Consider the following 6,491-nt stretch of genomic DNA (forward strand, 5'->3'; position numbering starts at 1 on the left):
CTAACAATCCTAGTGCAATCTTTGGTTAATTTTCCTTCCAAATATGGTAAATTTTCTGTTGCGTACTTCGACTTAGTTAAGGTTACTTGGACATATCTTATTCTATAGTGAAATTAGAGTGTTTGTGTTACCTTAATCAAGAGAGAGAATTTATGTCAAAGCTCCTTTAGATCATAAGTTTTGGTGACTCCATGAAAATTTATGCTATTGAACTTATCTGAAAGTCAAAATGATTCAAAGTTGGATTCTCTAAGAGCTAACCAAGGTTTTGCCCTTATTGTTATTCAGCTTGTCTAATATGGATGACCAGTTCCCGAGTAGACTTGGCATTTCGAATGACTGATCGGTGGTACTCATGTTTAAATTTCCATGATTAGTTAATATTAGTGCAATTGTCACATATTTATGATGTAACCTGTCAAATTTTATATCAGGTTCTCATATATATCTTATCGCTGTTAGCTAAGTATTGCAAATTATTCCTATCATGTTTCAAGTGTGGCTTGCTGCATCCTCCACTCCATAAGAATCATTGACAAAGGATAAAAATCGAAAGCAATTAAATGAGATTAAACAACCCAAAAACCAAAAAGAAGAAGGGAAAAGAGGATGAACAAGCCAAAAGAGACTGCCAAGTTTTAGATGGACTCAAGAGAACTGGCAGCGCAACCATTAATCATTTTTTGTATTAATTCTGTGATGTTTTCCTTCATCCCTAATTGGACTTCCTCCAACCATATTATTGATTGGTGAATTACAAATTATAAGCATCACCCATAATTATATGTTATTATATTGGTTTGTTTGATATTAGAAAAATTATCCATTCACTCCTGAAAATATTGTATGAATGTCAATCTAGTCCTAAATTTTCCGATTTTACCAACGCAATCCTAAACCTTTGTGCAGAATTACAATATATTCTTTCTCGCTAATTGCTGCTTGAAATCACTTACGTGGCGCAAGGAAACTTGTCCATGTCAACATCCCATATATGACGGCCAGTTATGATTAGGCGCCACGTTAACAATTTCCAGCTATAATTGGTTGGAAGGAGTACATTATAATTTTGTGCAAAAGATTTAAGAATACATTGATAATTTTTTTTTAAAATTAGGATTAGTTTTGCATTCATACATTAAATTCAGAATTTAATGGATAATTTTTCTGTTCGATATTTACAACTTGTAACACAACAATCAAAATATGACGGGAGGAAACTCTTCTTCCATTAGGGCATGGAGGAAATTATAGTCATTATCCATCCCTCACCTTGAAAATTTTACCGTCTACTAGTGATGTCAAGTATCAACAACTTACTATGAGTTTGGCAAAAAAAAAAAATCATGGATCACAAAACTCACGCAAGCAGATAAAATTGAAATATACCATGTATGCAAAGGTTTTCATAAGTATTTATTTACTGTAGCCATTCATGTCCAATCTAATCAATCAACATAATTTAAGTGTAAAAAAGTTTAAGAACTTTGTTAGAAATTATATCATCTAGCACTGGAAATAATAGACTCGAATAGACATGCTCTAAGAGCACCTAAATCCAGCCGATGTAATCCCATTATGCGAGATGAACCACTCAAAGATTTATCTTGTGGATAGTCAGGCTTTTTGTCTCTGTTATGCTTATAATGCAAATAAAACCATTCCCTCATGGGCATCCGATAAAACTCCACTAAGGGATAATTGATGTGTCCCTTAGGTTATTATTATTATTATTATTTTGAGTGGGATTTTACGTTGAGCATGCACTTAGATCAAACGCAAGACCGCTGAACTGATCCCGCCAAATGAAAGCTCAAAAGGTTTATTATTATTATTTTTTTTATTGGTCGATCAAAAGGTCCGTTTGATTAGGTGGATTGGCAAAGGAATAAAACTAGGGTTTATCAGTTGAAGCCTGTTATTTTCTTCTGCCCGTAATTTGCGGTCCCATTAGTGCCAAAACATACAGCGAAGCTCCAGTCAATGACCCGGCGCAGCTCCGAGAAACTTAAAAGAGCTCCAGTGTTCGATCAGCCGCCCCACCGCCCCCACCACCCCCACACACACAAAAAAAAAAAAAAAAAAAAACGCACAAAAATAAACCAGGAAGAGTTGGTGAATCAGTTTGGGGTTCACCCAATGAGAACCGAGCCACTGTGCTTATATATACAATCCATCATCTCCTAGGAGGCAAATCATATCTAGTGGTGTCTTAAGTCTAGCTCTCTGCCTCTCTCTCTCTCTATCTCTCTCTCTCTCTCTCTCTCTCTCTCTCTCTCTTTCCCTTCCCAGATCTCAACCCTGTGTCATCTTGCTTTTGAGTTTCATCTCCTTCTTCTTCCTCCCTTTCGTCTCTGCAATTGATTCTCAAGAAGTTTCAAGCTTTTTCTTCACCACTTTCCTCTTCTTGATTGACTTCTTTTGTGTCTTTTCCCTTTTGCCCCCATTTCCAGATCAGCTGCGAGCGCTACTTTTGATTAACACTTGAACAACCCTGAAATCATCCTCCTCTTTTCGGCCAGAAACTGAGCAAAGCTAATATTTTTAATTTCCTTTTTCCTCACCTTTTTATCTTTTTCTGACCTGAGGATCTATGAACTCTGGCAAGCTGCCCAATCACGATGCAGCTTTGTCGATGTTGTGTATTAGTTCCCTAACATTGAAATCTGTACGAGCCAACTCTTCCTTACTCGCTCAGATTCTCTTCCTCAAAATATCTAAAAGAGGGCCAAAGTTTCTGTTTTTTCTTTTAGCAAACAAGACTAAGGAGACATGGGGTTCATCTTCTTTTCTGTTCTCTTCTTGTCCTCCCTATTTGCGAATACTGGTTTCGATGCATTTTGATGGAGCATCCGGGGGTGCTTATGGATCGACAGTCGTTCTTTGCGGGTGTAGCATCATCAAGATTCACATATAGTTTTGCATCTTCCTCTTGGGGTAAGATTCCTAAAGATTATACTTGAATTCATGATAAAATCGTGGGCAAGTGCAAAAGAAAGCTCCGTAGGAAGTGTGAGAATCTTGATGATGCTGCATCGGCAATAAAACGACTCTTGCAAAGTACAGCACGAAACACTCGCTGTCTCACGCCTCCCCATTTCCCACTTTAGGCCTTAACGAGGAGATACTAACAGTTCCCTTTTTGCATCAGTACCATATATATATTAAAATACCCAGAAAAATATCAGGGTATGATCTATTTGCATTCCGCTAATTTTTTTCTACTGTTTGGTCTCTACTTGGAGGAAGAAACCCTAAAGATTCTATAGGCTGTTTTATAGAGCAACTTGGGGCTATTCTCCGACATTTGCAAGATTTATTTTTGATCTTCTGAGGAAAGAAGAGCCTTCAGTGGGAAAATGGTAACTTCTTCAGCAGTTTTCTTTAACTTTTTTCATTATTGTTGTCCTTGTTAGTTCTTGAAAGTGTCCCTGACTAGTAGTTTCTTGAAATGAATGCAGAAAGCACAGTCTTTCTGCCACTAAAGAAAGAATATGCATTGTGATGTGTGTAGAATTGTGATTCAGGCGATTTATCCAGATTAATATAGAAAATGCATTACTTTCGAGAGTTTTTCTTCTATCATATATTGATTTTGGTCTTTGTTACAGATCACTGATTTCTAGGCGATACCAATGTTGAAGAGGCTGATTCAAAAGCTGGGAAGAGAGGCGATATGAATACAACTTTTTCATTGGGGACTAATGGAATGAGCTGAAAATAGCAAAGTTCAACAGAAGTTTGTTTCTACATGACACCTATTTAGGGTAAGTACCACTTTCAACACATGTGAACCTATTAGCAGTGCCTTCTACTAATAATTGGGACAGATTTTTGCCCCCAGTGGGCAGGTTTGATTGCTCGAAACACCCACCTCCCAAATGGAAGTTATACTTAGACAACATTACTAAAATGCGCATGTTAGTCGATGGACGAACATTTAATAAAATGGAGGAATCGCAAGGTGAACCTAATTAGAAGTAAAGGAATCCTCAATGTAGCTTTTCATCTGGACCAAAGGTCAACCTTGATGTAGTTTTAGTTGTATGCATATGGAAAGTGTATAGTTCGATATATGGAACACATATATGCGAATCAAGTGGGGAAACTAATGTCCTGTTGTCGCTGCTTGTTGCTTGGCCTGAGCAGTATTCATCGTCCATCACTCTCTTCAGTGGACCAACCCACAAATTGGGCATTTCGATACACATGGACCCTCATTGACATACTCAGCTCAGACCTCAGTTCCACCTATTTTTGCCTCTCCTCAATGATAGTACTCAAAGCGATTAAAGTTTCCTTCCCAATGTCTTTATTGTCATCCCCTTGTGACAATGATGACTCGGTCCAGTTGAAGATATTATAGATTTTTGTGCGGCTCTTTCGTTATCCAATTCCCATTTTACAGATGCAGAGTATGATCCGCATCACCGTCTGAAGATTTGAGCGTGTAAAGAAACCCGCTTTACCACAAGAAGTTTTTCTTCCCTTATGAGGTCTCGAGTTTGCAATAATCTTTCACTGACGTCTTTTGGATCCGCAAGCTTCAGACTCGTCTTCCAACTAGAAGCAAACAAGTAATACTAGTGAAATCAGTCGGCAATTCAGTTTTAAAGCTGTTGACATAAGGCCCCACAAGTGAGGGAAAAGTTTCAAATTTTCGGCCATTTTCTCCCAAGCCTTTACTATCCCCATCCCTATCTTTCAAGACAAAGCCTTGAGGCATTTGACGAAGTTCTCTTTCAATTGGTCGGACTGTAGCCAACGGGCCATGAATTAATGAACGGATATGTGCATTGTTATCATGCAATGGGGTGCATAATCTGTATAGTTTCCTTGAATATACATTCTTATCTACGGGTAATTATATAGCCTGTATGGCTTTATTAGTAAGAATACCACAAATATACGTTAATGATTTAGTGGCTGGGTGTTAATTGCATATTCACGTTGGTCTGCCAAATTGATGAATGAAGTACTTGATTGTCATTTAATGCATCCATGGCCACACAGGTGTATGTAATTTGAACCCACCTGATTAAGAAAAGATCAAAATGCGGAAATTCGTTGAAATGATTCTTGCAGTACTGTTGGACGAATTCTCTTCTTTTTTTGAGCCTAAGACTTAAATTGTGTCAAGATTCAAGAAACATGTTCACCTTATGTATTCATAGCATACACAAAATATTGATATAACTGCATCAAATAGACGATGGGATATAGAACACCAAACAAAATGACGAGAATAACAATCCAAAAATGGTATGAGAGGAACGGTGTTGGGATTCTTTCTCAGGTTTTGTGATCTGTAGCTATGTTAGACAGACGGTCTTTCCTAAAAGTTATTCAAAGCTATGAAGTAATGAGTCCACGACGTGTATATAGCAGTATTTCTACAACAGGCTGTACTAGGACTATTTCTCGATGTCTAGTGCTTCTCTTTCTCCTCTCCTATCTTTCTCTATCTTTTATTCTGTGAGCGTCGGGATAATCATCCATAGCAAGTTTCAACTTGGTATGAGGAAGTATTTCGTTGATTGGAATAAAGGTAATTTATTCATCTTAAGAGCTTGCATGAGAAGTGTCATTTTCTGTGAATATTATTTCTGACATCAAATGAAGTATAGAAGCCAACGTTTGATATAGGTCCACATGTGGTTCTACATCCCTAGAAGTTTGTATGCAGAAGTGATGATCGAGCTGGGCACCAAAGTCCCTCACCAGCTTGTTATATAGTAGAAGCTCTCTCCAATTCTTCAATCGGCTTGGCCGGTTTTGGCAACGATTCCGCAACTTGTGGGGAAATAACAGCCACGATCTATCACTGTGTCGTGGTCAACATGCGTTGTGGAAACTCCGTGTATGCATTTCACATGTTAATTTCTGTATAGTTACTTCAGACTATCAAATGAAAATGTCTTAGAAATGAAAAAATGCATACCATATTGATCTTACTAGTCGATGTTGCATTCTCCTGTAAGATGACGGCCATCATGTTAGACATGTCCTTGTTAATTCGTTCGTGTAAGGATGAAGAGTTTTTGATAATTTCCCTAATGTCTATAGGATCTCTTGCTTTCGAGAAACATGATATGACCCTCTTTGTTATCATAACATATAATAGTAGTCACTTCATCTAACGTCGAAGTAATTGTTGCATGGGTTGTTCCTACTGGGTTCGGGTACTTCCTTGCAAAGAATGAGAATGCGAACCTCTTTTTAGTTTTTACATTTACTTATTGGACGTGGATCCCTCTGTCCCGTATGGTGCCTTCCATTTGGTGTCTCCAAGAACCTCAAACGGTGACTTGTGAGTTCATCGAGGTACCAAGGGAAGCACAGCCTACGTGATAAGAGGATCTTCTCCCGTATTTATATGTAGGAATCTTCTTGCGCATCCTATATAGTTGTGATCACATGATCCCGAGAGTATCTGATTGCAAGATAAAATGGTCCCATTATCTTTGTCAAAGTATTTACCTTGCAAGAAT

At 37.9% G+C, this 6,491-nt stretch overlaps 1 long non-coding RNA gene across 1 annotated transcript; it reads left to right on the plus strand.

Annotated features, from left to right (window-relative positions):
- Nucleotides 1-2,212: 2,212 nt before the first annotated feature.
- Nucleotides 2,213-6,048, plus strand: LOC104421634. The gene is made up of 2 exons (XR_001981952.2): nucleotides 2,213-3,362; nucleotides 3,612-6,048. It is a non-coding gene; the product is annotated as an uncharacterized LOC104421634 (long non-coding RNA).
- Nucleotides 6,049-6,491: the final 443 nt, after the last annotated feature.

This window comes from Eucalyptus grandis, chromosome 10, assembly GCF_016545825.1.
Source record: "Eucalyptus grandis isolate ANBG69807.140 chromosome 10, ASM1654582v1, whole genome shotgun sequence".
In the NCBI taxonomy this organism is placed as follows: Eukaryota; Viridiplantae; Streptophyta; class Magnoliopsida; order Myrtales; family Myrtaceae; genus Eucalyptus; species Eucalyptus grandis.